The sequence below is a fragment of the Stegodyphus dumicola genome, chromosome 1 (assembly GCF_044657685.1).
Source record: "Stegodyphus dumicola isolate Sdum_Otavi_A_Nest chromosome 1, ASM4465768v1".
Taxonomy (NCBI): Eukaryota; Metazoa; Arthropoda; class Arachnida; order Araneae; family Eresidae; genus Stegodyphus; species Stegodyphus dumicola.
This window is the reverse complement of record NC_140768.1, coordinates 202,760,847-202,775,235: the sequence shown is the minus strand read 5'-3', so window position 1 is coordinate 202,775,235 and position 14,389 is coordinate 202,760,847. Positions and strand designations below refer to the sequence as shown.

At 31.9% G+C, this 14,389-nt stretch overlaps 1 protein-coding gene across 1 annotated transcript in view; it reads right to left on the bottom strand.

Annotated features, from left to right (window-relative positions):
- Positions 1-13,934, bottom strand: part of LOC118181003 (xylosyl- and glucuronyltransferase LARGE1-like) — a 160,896-nt gene extending 146,962 nt beyond the window's left edge. The window contains exon 1 of the mRNA XM_035350079.2: positions 13,778-13,934. The gene's annotated coding sequence lies outside the window, so the exon portion shown is untranslated. The remainder of the gene's footprint in view (positions 1-13,777) is intronic.
- Positions 13,935-14,389: the final 455 nt, after the last annotated feature.

Genomic DNA, 14,389 nt, shown 5'->3' with positions numbered 1-14,389 from the left:
ACTTAATGAATGGTTATATATGTGAAAACAGAACTGTTGGAATTCCAGTTCTCTGTAATAAATATTATTCTATGCTTATAATAAATACTTTAAATAGTTAAAAGCACACCATCTTTACTTTACATCAAATTTCAATGAAATAGGTCTAGCAGAAGAGGCTCTACATATGTCTAAATAGAGTAACTTTAATTATAAAAACCCTCTTTTATATATATATATATATATATATATATACACTGAAGAGTCATTACATTATGACCACCCTGTTAATAACATGTAGGAACATTAGCCCTCAAAACTGCCAGCCCTCAGCAGTCTGTTGTCATGAATAGGTGAACCTGGTCTGCAACGATGTTCATGCAGTGCACCGATGTCAAGGGTTGTTCTATGGAGATTATGGGTCCTAATGTGTGTTCCATGAAAATATTGTCCACACTATAATACCTCTGCCAGCTGCATATCTCTGTCTAACTGTGCACTTGGGATCCAGGGTTTCATTCGGAAATCCTTATTATGGTGTATTTGCACATGCCCGTTGATGTGATGGACCAGAAAACGTGATTCATCAGACCATGCAACTTTCTTCTAGTCTTTTAATGTCCAATTAAATCCAATTGTCAATACGCAACCATCAAAAAAAACTAAATCAAGATATTGAAAAATGCATAAAAATTATTAGTATATCTGTAAAATAAAAATGTATTTCATGATTTCTGATTGGCGAGAGGTTCTAGTGCAAGTTACTTCTCACTTACTGTATCTAATTAATTAAAGATTAGCTGTATAAAACTTAACAAATTTATTCTTATCAACTGCTCGAAAAGCAAAGGAAATTAATTTGTCGAAGTCAAAAGCAATTCCAAAACTTGAAGGAGGTAAAATTTTGAATCGAATAACTTTATTAATACTTCATTTAATTAAACTGTACAATCAATAATGCATAGTTTTTGAGCAAACATAAAATACGAAATAAACTTCACTGTGTTCAATCAGCCAACATAAGCATTACTCGTAAAATTTCATCACTGAAGAGATAAAAAAGATCCACAAATATGTGCTCCTTAACTTGTGACTGAACAGAGAACTAAATTGGCAGATCAACCGTTTATATCATGTGAAATTGTTTTCAATAATTGAACTTTAACAGTTGCATTCTACATAGGAACAACACCACAGCCAATGTAATAGGTGCACTCGAACCATGTGGCAGGATTTAGGACTGTCAAAATTTTTAGACTTCAGAGAATTAACAAACAGAAAAATTTATTCATGGCAAAACTTTTAGAATTTAGGAAGATACTGGGCAATTGAATTCAGACAGCAGCAGGTGGCAAGATTAAAGACCCTGATTCCACAACGAAAGTTCTTGGATATCTGAAAGCTCTGCCTTGCTTTAGCCAAAGGAAACACAGTATGCCTAGAACGTATTGCAGAGGTACAATGTTGAGATAATGAAATGTAGATATGAATCCAAGAAACTTGCTCAAACAGTAAAGCACATAGGTGGTTCTGGTCTGACTTAAAATCATGTTAGTACATTCAATCAACATAATCCCTGTACAATCACATATACTACACACTAGTGCTATGAAAATGTATCTGAATCAACACTATGTCTTCACACACTACAGTAAGTAAAGACAACTTGGAATATGTGGCTATGAGTATTGCATAACATCCCAATATACACTGTATTTTCCGCATACCTATCACTGGATCATACCATAATTTATAAAACAGAGTGGATTAAAGAATAATGCAGGTCGATTTTTCACATTTAAGTCACCAAAAGAGGTTTCCAAGAGAAGTAAGTAAATATTGAATATTCACAACTTTAAACTTAATGGATTCGGTTCAAGAACAATTGAAATGCTAAAGCATTCCCTGTAAAATATTAACTAAAGACGAGTTTTTAAAATAGTATATGAAAAATCATGTAAAAAAAATTTTTAGCTGAGTTTTTTATTTTAGTTTTAGTAAATCTGAATTTACTCGTTATTTTTTTCTATTATACTCGATATATGATTAAGTTTTACATTCACTGTTATTCTGGTCAGTTATTTTTATTAACCTTTGGTAAACAAAAGCTGTTTTGGGGCACGGAATTTTTATTTTCTAAGGATAGCCTCATAATTTATACGAATGTAAATGTGCTTATGACCTGCAGAAAAATGTAATCCAACTATGCGAAATTTTTTATTATTCGAATAACCAGTGGTCCAAATTATTCAGATAGCTGTGATTGTTCAGATTATACTGTGAAATCAGTGCAAAAACGGACAGGTGATGTGGTACAGGGACGCTACTGAGGAGTAGATAAGAGCATTTTACTACCACAAATCGCCATTATCCTTACAGATTTTGACTAGTTGTTCCGTTCTTTGTGGCAGTTCCATGAAAAAAATTGTATGTTGGAGAGCTCCGTTTTTATACAAGAATGCATACCCTCTCATAATCTGCAAGGGTAATAGCAAATTACACGCACAGAGCGCTTTTATCTACCACTCATCAGCTTAATGTACCTCTTCTTCTATCTGTATGTACACTGCTAAAGAAAAAAAAAATAGGACAGTGCTATAACTCCCATTCTAATGGGCTGATTGACAAAATTCAAACTGTGTTTTTCATGTCTCGAAAGCACGACTTAGGATATATATTAGATTTATATATAACACTATTCTAACATAGGTATTTTGACACAAAATCGGACTTTTTCTGAAATAACATACCAATATTTTTCCATATTTCGATTCTACGACTCAAATTATGCCAGAATACCAAGTTTTGTAAAAATTGTACGAGTAAGTTTTAAAATATTAGCTCTCAAAATTTTAGCTCCTCAATGTTAATTGAATTTGGCAAATATTTATTAATATCTCTTTTTTTTATTAAACTTTTTTGGTTTTTTCTCTCACATTTCGAAATTTAGGTTCATTCCAAATAAAATTTACCCATTTTTTGTGTTTTATTTTTTTAATTTCTATTTTTAAATAATTTTTATAAATTTTTCTAAAAAAATTTTCAATTATAACCTATAAAATTTTTACCATCATCTTAAAGTAGGCATACTTTTAAGCATATCTGCAAAAAATTAGACTTTTTTATTCAAAATTTTCTAAGATATACACGAATTTACATATTTTTGAGTTTGGAAATTTGGCATCTTTTTTTTGAGCCATAATAATGCCAAATGTGGTCTATGGATTTTTGTTACAGTGAATTGCCACAGCTATTTTTAACCTTAAATTTCAAGTAAAATTTTACGAAGAATTAATTATATGACATTTTTTCCTTCAATGATGTGTAATAAATATTTATTAATACTATATGAAAAGCTATTTTTTTTAAATTATAGATGATATTATTCAAATTTTTAACTATTTTTTTTAAATTTCTCTCTATCTTTCTCTTTTTTTTAAAAAAAATAAGAGTAAATTTTTGTAAGAGTAAATTTTTACCTTCGGCGTTTTATCGTCTGCTACTTTACTTCGTTTAAATCAAATTGTCTAAAACTGAGAATTTTTCTTTGATATTTATTTGAATTTTATGACATTAACTGCATAATTTATTTCTAAACAAAATGTTGCTTTTGAAGTGACTGAAAGAGCGGCTGATACTATCATCCACATTTTTAAAGCACAGTATATTTTTATAGAAACGTAAGATTTAGAATAATAATTTTTATAAAAGTCAAATTATGATATAAACATACAACACTCTAGAGATTGAATTAATGGAAGTTCAATGCTTATGTAGAAATGATCTAGAGCTACTTAATGGCTGGATAAGTCAGCAGATTCTGTGGACAAGTAAGAATAATTATATAAACGACACCCAACATTCTGGATTCAATTAACAATGAGTATACGATGTTTATTAAATGAATTTAAGAAGTTTCAAAACATAAAAAATCAACTCATTTTTTTTCCTAAAATGTATTTTTGTGCGTAGCGTATTTTCATTATATCCTTAAAATTCTAATTTAGAATGTAATTGTCAAGAACTGAATCCTAATCATCAGTAATATAATAAGTAATTATTACGGTTATTAATAAATCCTTCTTATAAAGTAATTGCAAATATTTCAAAAAACTTTCTATCTAAATGCAAATATTTTAAATTTTATATTAATCAAGATTGTGTAAGATATTATTTATTTGCACTTCAATTCTTACCGTCAGTTCGAGTAGAAGTTACAAATCAATTATATTTAATTAAGGATTGGATTGGATTATTTAATTATGGCAAAGCACACGAGGGCTATTTGCCTAAAGGGAGGAATGCCTTCGTGGAGGACTTTCTAAGGTAAACTGGCTCGTATACACGTTATACATGGGGAAAACCACGAAAACGCCGATGCGGCCAGCCCGTTCGCGAAATTCGAACCTCGGACCGAACTACCAATGATCAGCGTCTTTACCGCTCAGCCGCTGGTGGGCTATTTAATTAAGAAATGACCATCTAAGTTTAGAAACAGCGTATCGTAACAGCAATTCAATTATTGGCGCCGTATCTTTCATGTTACTCCCGATTGGCAAGCTACATGATTTTTAATGAGTATTCGGGTTTTGCTAGTAACTTCCCTTGGAAATCGTGCTTAAACTAGGTTAGTTGGTTATTTGAACATAGAAAGAACATGGGAGCTATTTGATTAAGATGCTTTCATAGAGAACCTTTGTAAAGAGAACCTAGAAAACTACGAAAACCAACCATGCAGCCTGGGTTAGACTTCGAAACAAACAATTAGTATTTAACAATCTTCAAATGCTAGGCAACTGGTGAGGCTCCAATTAAATCTCCAATTTAATATTTTATTTGTAAATATTTAAAATATTGTTGTATTCTTAGACACGAAAAGCGGAATTTAAGTTTTGTTAACTCGTTAGTAAACTCCCAAGCCGTAGTGCAAATGAATATTCAATTTGTTTTGCAATAATTGTATTCACTTAATATTCTTGGAATATGAGCTAAAGAAGGAACGTTCTTGGAAGATTAAAGAAGTGTTTAAATCCAGTGATATTAGGTTTGTCTTACAAGGCTTAGGATCAAAACGATTCTGCAACTGCCCGAGTAGTTGACTTGTAAATGGCTGCAAATTAAAGAGATGACTTTTAATCTTACGTTTTCAGTCAGAAAAGGTATTCCAAATGTTTTGTATTGCATGACAATGCATCTTTTCATTATTCAATAACCAGTCGGAGAATCACTTGCGTTCCCAAAATAAGTATGTGTACTCAATCGTCCTACATGTTCTTCAAATTTGTCTTCATGCGATTTTTTTTCTTTCACCAAAACTAAAGCTGTCTCTCAAAGGAAAGTTTTTTGACATTGAAGAGACAAAAGGATTATGACATCTACTTTTAGAGGCATGTCAAAAACAGATCTCTACAAGCCCTCTTTTCCATTACATGTTGTACAGTCAGACAAAAAGTTGCATCAGCATAAATTCTATAATCTATTTTTATTACACTCTGATTACTTTATTAACATACAGTGAATATATACTAAATCTTTTACTTCAGCTTAAGTAATTCGGAATTTTTGATGGAATTGTTGTCGGAACTAGGACTTAGAAGATAAGTCAAATTAAATATTTCGATAACCCAATAAATTCAAGGTCGAAGTTTCAATACTTTATTTCGGAGGGAGGGGAAGTTTTTTCAGTTTTGGTCCATTATCCTAAGTATATTTGCTTCGATTCTTTATTTTTCCATGAAAGCGAAAATTTTACGCATGGTATACATATAACACATAGCTTCAAATCAAAATTTAATAATATACAGAGAGGTTATAATTAAAGTTCCACATTGAAACGGTCATAAAAGGAAAACTACTGGATCAAATGTTATCAAACTTGGTAATCGTGTAAAGGAGGTCATGGGAATTTATTTTGTGCGGAAAAAAGGAAGTTCGAAACCTCCAGAGGGAAAATGGCACTATATGCAATATTGTTAAACGAAATATGGGTTGGAATCTAACTTAACCTTTGTTACACGGGTTTAATATGTTGTATACCCTTAAGAAACTTTGAAGTAGGCAAATTACCATTTAAAGGCATTAAATTCGATAAAAGTTGAGTGCGCCATCCATGTAAGTGAGAAATTTGTCCGCGAAAACCACGAATTAGCGATTAGAAAATGTGAGATCACAAATCACTCGCACAAGTGCGTACAGTCTGGAAATCGTTTTCTTACAGATCGCTAATTTGTAATTTTTTAAGCCTGAATTCGGCACTAAAACATGAAGATACTGATTCAAAACGCTTTTAATCGATTTGGGCCAAAGAAATCCCTCATGTTATCTATCTAGTTCCATTGCATTCTCCTACTGCATAACTCCTACTGCTCGATTGCATAACAGTCATTCCACACCGTTTAGTGTTGAATGACAGCTAGTTTTATAACTGAACCATTTTTCTCTGAAGAGGAGTCGACAGCTGGACCACTGTGATTGCAGCTCACTTAGAGTCAATGTTAAAATGTTTCGTGATACATGAACTGCAGTAACGTGGCATTTTAGATACTACAATTTTTATGCAGGGCCAGGCTCCACCTCACATGTGTTGCACAGTTACTTAGGCAACATTTCATGAATGAACGTCTTATAGGCCAACACTTCTCTTCCCACCAGACCTCAACCTTTGTGACTTTTGGCTATGGTTATCTCAAAGCACTGTTTATGGTGATAATCTAAACAATTTGGCAGAAATGAAAAATGTGATACACTGACATGTCCGTAACATTCCTCCTGATCTGCTAAGAGCTGCTGTTGAGAATGCAGTAACAGGATTTAACTTACTTTCGGAAAATGCTGGACGCTACATTGAATATGCTTTGTAATACGTTTCGGAAAATATTAAACACATTTTAAACAGATGTTTTCGTGTTCAGTTGAACAGTTGTCTTCATGTTTCTTTATGTTTATTGTCTTATTTCATTTAACAATATTGTACAGAGCGCCATTTTTGTCCTGGTGGCGAGTTTTTGAACTCTTTTCTTTTCCGCGGAAAATAAATTCTCATAACTTCCTTTACGCGATTCCCAAGTTTGACAACATTTGGTCCAGTAGTTTTCCTTTTATGACCATTTCAAATTGGAACTTTAATTATAACCACCATGTACATTAAACTTTAAAAGTTAGACAGTTTGGTTCAAGTCCCAGCTTTAAAAATATATAATAATTTTGCAATTTATGTTTTCATTATAATTTTTGCAATTTATGTTTTAATTATTTTTTAATTTTTTGTTTTAACTTGTTCCGTCAATTTATTTTTATGTGTATTAACTTTTCACATATCATAACGGTCAGATTAGTTTTTTCGTGCATTCACATGTTTTCCAACATTGATTTAAACAGTTTTATTTCGCGTGTAAGCAGTGTTTTCTTTTTTCCATGTTAATAATTTTTTTTAAAAAATTTCTTCTATGTTAATATTTTAGTAATACTGCATTGAACTATTTCGTGGAGCTACAGCTCCTGGTAACTTTTTAGCAAGCTCGCTGCAATATTTCTACCTATTATTTCATATTTTTGCAGCATTCTGCGCAAAAAATTTTTAAGACCAAATAGGTCTTACGTCTCATTACTTGTTAGCTTTTTAATTTCTGTTTCGATTATAAATATAATCTATTATATCAATCCTCTTAGAAAAAATGTTTTAAGAAGCTAATTTTTCTCTCGCATTATAGATTGTATAAAAATACATGATCTTTTATATGCTTTAGATTGTTTCAGCCGATATAAGAATCGGATCACTCGATGGTACAGAATAAACCCTGCTGGACTGTTTTATTTCTTTGTCATTTAGCAAAAAATCTTTTAATTAAAATATTTATCCTTTCGACTTTACTCTATATATTGTTTATAGTTAAAATGTTTGGAAAATGAAAAGCTGTCTTCAGCTGAAACACAATTCATGTAATTGCTATTTTAAAAAATTGACAAGGATGCAAAATTTATGGAAGTCTAGCAATCGAAAAATCTTAATTTTCTTGTGTGAGCACTGAAAATAACTGTAGAAGGAAAGAAGAAAATTAGGGAGAAAAGTAAGCAAAAATTTGCAGGGAAAATTTGGCTGTCAGACATACCAAGATGTTTCAAAAAGTTGGACGCTTTTGAATATACTTTCAGGATACTTCAAAGAATTTAGGCTTCCAAAGAGAAAACACTTTGACATGTACACCAGCAAATACCATCAATTGAGCTTGTGTTAATAGAAAAGATAAAAACGATATCATTGCAGATTAAAGTGAAGAGCGACTGGTTTTAGACTATATGGTTGTATAAATTTAAATTACGTTATAGAACATCATATCATATCATAAATATAAAATCCCATGATTTTCACAGTCGAATTATTTGAAGATTCAAGAGTTTATCCAGTACTGTATGTGGATGTCACCTAAAGGCGTTTTTTTCCCCTCCTGATGAAACAGTGGCCAAGCGGTAAAGTCGCTGAATACTGGTAGTTCGGTCCGAGGTTCGAATCCCGCCAACGGGCTGGCTGCACGGGCGTTTTCATGGTTTTCCCCTTATGTACCGTGTATGCGAGCCAGTTTCCCTTAGAAAAACCTCTACGAAGGCATCCCTCCCCTTAGGCAGATAGCCCTAGTGTGCTTTGTCATAATTAAATAAACCAAAATCTCTTGATGAAACCAGTCTTTCCTTTCATCTCATACCTTCAAAATGTTTAGCCTCTAAAGACTGATAAAAGCTCTGATGAAATACTTCATGAAGAACTTCCTAAGGGAAACCAGCTGTCATACACAGTACACATAAGAAAATCCACGAAAATGCCCACGCAACCCACCCGTTTACCAGGATTCGAAACCCAGAGTGAACTACCAGTGTTCAGCAACTTTACCGCTCAGCCGTTTGTTTGCCTTTATGAAATGGAAGGTGATAACTTTATTCAAAATGATTGCAGTAATATCAAGATATTTAGAAAAGTTGGATGCTTTTTAATATACTTGCAGAATGCCTAAAGAAAAAGACCAAGAATAAATTAGAATGCCTGAAGAAAAAGATAAGAAAAAATAAAATTTTGTGTAAAATTTAGTATTAGTATTTTTTTTTTTTAAATTTAAAACCTTTTAATCTTATGATATTTGATTCTTGCGATTTCAAAAATAAAATATTTGACTAAAATATGAATACCATTTTAAGAAACCAAATGTAGGATACAATTGTGTAAAGCAATAGGCACAATGATAAAACTGTTTAAAGCCGTGTATGCAAGTCATCCTAAGTTAAAATGTCGGTTATACATGTCTCTTATTTATATATATCTTTTCTGAACGGAACATTCAAAGGCGTGTTAACTGTGCTTTACCGTATTTTCTCTTTTAATATATGCAGTTTTGAAACGCATCGTAGACTGGGTTACAAAGTATTCTTCCCAAAGAAACGCAATTCAAATAAATAAAATCAAATTCTGGAAAATTTATATTAATAAATACATTTAAAATGCTCAGTTCGAAGGAATAAATGGAAAATTTTAAAACAATTATCTGAAGAGACAATGCAACACAAACAATTAAAATAAAAGTATAAAAATTAAAAAATTACCTAAAATAATAACTATGACAAAAAATATATATAAAGAAAACTATTTGATAAAAAATAAACGCTCCACCTTTATTTACGCAGTTCGAATAGGTAAATAGAAATTTTTAAAACAGTTATTCGAAAAAAAACATGCGATGGCGACTTTTTTACGCTCACAGGAAAGGAAACTAACTAGGTTGCCATATATTAAGAAGTTCGCCAAGTGAACTATTCTTGGCGCAAACTGCAAAAAAAGTCCCAACATAAATTTGTGAATTTCTCCATAAATTTCGCTCCAAATTTTACAAAATTTCATATTTAGGCGTAATTTGAGTCGTAGAAACGAAATATGTAAAAAAATTTGTATGTTATTTCAGAAAAAGTCCGATTTTGTGTCAAAATACCTATATTAGAATAATGCTATATATATATATCTAATATATATGCTAAGTCGCGCTTTCGAGACATGAACAACGCAGTTTGAATTTTGTCAATCGGCCCAGTAGAATGGGAGATATAGCACTGTCCCCTTTTTTTTTTTTTTTTTTTTAGCAGTGTACATGCCATTACATTGTCTGCTTATTTCTGTCTTTTCTACCTGCCTCCAGATTTTTGCCAGACATTTTTTAATCACCTTGCATACATAGCTACATATTTTATGCACAATATACACATATGTATATGGATACGGCATAAAGAATAATAACTGAATATTTCCGAATGGGCATATTTACACAAAGTCAACAATTTTTTTACTATTGTAACTATGAAAGAAAAACAGGACAAAACTGATGATGTGGAAGTAGTATAAAATTATAGACTGAAACATGAATTTACATCTTGAAATTATGTTTACTTTTTAGCCAAAAGGGTGTTAGCCTAAAAGAGTTATTAGTTTTGTTTTCGCATTTTGTGTTGATTCACTATAAATGGCGAATAACTTTTTAAATTGCTGCCACCAAATATTAGAGCCCTGTACTATATTTAAAGGAATTAAATAATGAAGAATCTTACATACCCCTCCTCTCAATTCTCAACTAATTTTGCCTCTTAGCAATCGCCAAGAGAAAGTTAGACTCTCTGCCAATCCTGAAGGGAAGGTTTTAAACGAAGAGCGTACCACAAACACATATAAAGAGGTACAGTTTAAAGTCGTTAATTCGGACACCCATAATCCGGAATGATCTATAATCCGGACCTCAAAGCTAAAAACATTCTGCGCATGCGTCGCGTTGACACATGCGCATATGCGTTTACGCGTGCACGTAAGACCTTTTACGACTGCGCATATGCGTGTGCGCAAGCGCAGAAAATGTTTTCGCGTGCGCGTTTTATGTATAACGAACGGTATTAGCCAAAATTATCTAATTATCTATTTCAGTTAATGTTGATGATTGCGTTGTTCCTTAATCTTCGAATTGGATCCGGCTTATTATTTTTTGCAGACTGTAAGAGCAATTTTATAAAAGTAAACTTGAACTTTCGATTATATCAAATAGAATTTCCGATTCTGGAGCTCCCAAAGGATTGTACAAAACGAAAGTATGTTTCGATGTCCATCAAACAAAAAGTGGAATTGCTGCAAAAAAATGGATAAAGACATGAAGAACGTGGCAGAGAGGTTAGTGAAAACGAAAAAATTTCGATCGACAAGTTAGTCGGTATTCTCGGCACAGCAATTAACGGGACTTGAACAGCGGAACTTTGTAACTGAACCAGAAATTATGTCTGTTTATAAAATTAAAAAGAAAGTATTATCACATAAAACGAAGCAACTTAAACAACATACATTGAAAGAAATGTTTAATAAAGTAAACAAATAATTATTAAGCTTTTTTTCTGGTACATTTTGATACCTTTAGATTATAATTGTTCTTTATTTCATAAATTACGGTTTCATATTTTTAATTTTAGAATTTCTGCATGCCATCTTACGAGATTTAAACTGATGATCTATAATCCGGAAAAATCGATAATCCGGAATCGCCGACGTCCCGATTGATGACTTTTGACTGTATATTTATATTGCTGCATCCTATATTTCAAAGAAGTTTGAAAATGCTACTAATTTAAAAAATATTCCTTAACTTAGGCAGTGTATTTCCTTTATTTGCATTTATGTACGTCTAGTGGCATATGGTTAATGCGCAAAACTTTCAACGACTTATTTCATGATAATAAATTCCGTAATTCAAAGGCCCGTTTTTCCGACGGCCTGGACATTGACGATTAATACTGATATGTATTTTAACAGTAGTGGGTCTGACTAGCATATTTATAAACATAAGTGGCTCCGAAAAGTGTTCGTAGACTTATGATTTTCATTGAAAGAGACCTTTTCATTAATTCAAAGTAAACTTTTTGAATGAGATTTTAATAATAAGATCTATAATCTATTCATAACAAAATTACATGAAATATTTTTTAAATATAGCACAACTTTATTTTTAAGAAATTAATAATCAAAAAATGATAAACATTTTATCTCACAAAAGTCTTCATACACTGAAATATTTTTAGATAAAATCAAGAATTATCGTTCGCCACTTTTTTTAATTTTTGCATTATGGTGGCATTTAAAAAAATCATTTGCTTTAGTTTTTTATTTTTTACTTCATAATATTCTAATTATTATTGAAAAAAAGGTATCAGTCATAAGAAAATTACAAACAGCATTCGAAAATTGATAATTTTTCACCATAGTAGTGGTAAATCAGTTCGAAATATCACTAAATTAGTTAATTTATCCCATTCTACAGTGCAGTATGTGATAAAACGCTTTAAAGAAGAAAATTGGATTGAAAACAAGGAAGAAAAGGTCGACCGAAAAAGTTAACTAAACGTAATGTGAGATTTATTATTAGAAAATTTGTGAAAAACCCAAGTTCGAGTGCTGTAAAAGTTTCTGCAGAATTTAATGCAAAAAAAGTTTTTTCTACTTCAATTTCACCTTAAACTGTTCGATGAGTTCTCAGAGAAGCTGAATCACATGGGCATTCTGCCCATAAAAAAATTTTTTTAGTGAGAAAAACAGAAAGCTTAGGCTTTCATTCGCAAAATCAATGATAAATACACCCGAAACGTATTGGAATAATGTCCTATTTGCTGACGAAAGCAAATTTAAAATTTTTGGTTCGGATGGTCGAATAACTGTAGGAAGAAGAAAAAATGAGGAACTTCATTCTAAGAACTTAGTTGGAACAGTTAATCATGGCGGTGGAGGTGTTCTTGTGTGGGGAAGGGAGGAAATGACAGCATCAGGACTAGGTAATTTGGTATTTATTGATGGCATAATGAATCATTCTCTTTATTTAAATATTTTAAGAGACAATTTAAAATTATCAGCCCAAAATTTGGATATTGGAAAAAACTTTATTTTTAATCATGATAAGGATCCTAAGTATATGGCTCTCAACGTTCGCCTGTAGTGTCTCTATAATTGTCCACAGGTTTTCAAAACACCACCTGTCGCTAGATTTAAACCCCATAGAACAGATTTGGAAAGAGCTGGAGGTTAGAGTACAAAAACACGACATCAAAGCGAAAAAGCAAACTCAAAAACAACCATGGTGGAAGAATGGATGAACATTGATACAGAAATTAAAAAAAAAAACTAGTAAAATCTATTCCCAGACATTTAAAAGCTGTTGTGGATGCTAAAGGATATCCTACTAATATCAATTTAACGAAAAATGAAAATATTTACTAATAGGTCAAGATTTTTTTGAAGTGTACGAAGACTTTTGTGAGATAAAATGTTTGTCATTTTTTTATTATTAATTTCTTAAAAATAAAGTTCCGCTATATTTTAAGAATATTTCATGTAATTTTGTTACGAATAGATTATAGATCTTATTATTAAAATCTCATTCAGAAAGTTTACTTTTAATTAACGGATAGAGCCCTATTTCAATGAAAATCATAAGTGTACGAACACTTTTGGGAGCCACTGTATAAAGTAGCCAGATAGGCATTACTTCATACAGACACCATAACCTGAATTGCACTAAAGCCGAAACACGCGACACCATTCCCCAATCTCAATAGCTCTTTATGATTTAACATATACCAATGGCATAAATGCGCGATTTGGCGATGCATTGCTTGTTGGCGAGTTCTCCAGCGGTTGTACGAGCGGGCGTTAGCCTGTTACGGAAAAGTATGAAGGTACTTCCACGTGATGGTAAACTGTGACCTGGCCTTACGAAGAAAGAAATGCAAGTACTCTTACCTCCTGCAAGACCCGAATTCTACGGAAATGATCCAGCAGAAGCAGTAAATCCTAAATTCACCAAAAGTTTACAATGAAAGTATCCACTACGTCTAGCACTCGTAACCACACACAAATAATGCCGAACTATCATTCCCAGAATGCAACGCACTGCCGAATCCGTCGCCGAGACCGACCCATCGTGTAGGAGCAGGCGATTTGGCAGCGAGAGGGGTGGACGATTTGAAGGGGTATTTTCTTTTCTATGCGAGAAACACTGTACATCTAAAACAGTATAATTTACGCGTCTCATATCAGCACGAAAAAAAAGAAAAAGAAAGAACTATATTCAAACATGACATTTTGGTAACTGATATTTACTATAAAGTATAAACATAATATTAACACTGTAATATTAAAAAGACATTTTCATTTTAAAGCGAAAACTCTTATTTTTATATTCCCCCCTCTTAAAACTGAGAAATTTTACAGTATTTTTTTATAAAAAAGGTAAATGTGTATATCTGATTTTTTGCTACATATTAACTTCCTAAGAATTTTATTTCGACAATTGAAGTAATTAGTCTTCGTAATTATAGTAATTATAGTCTTATCAGCTGTCCAGATTAGATT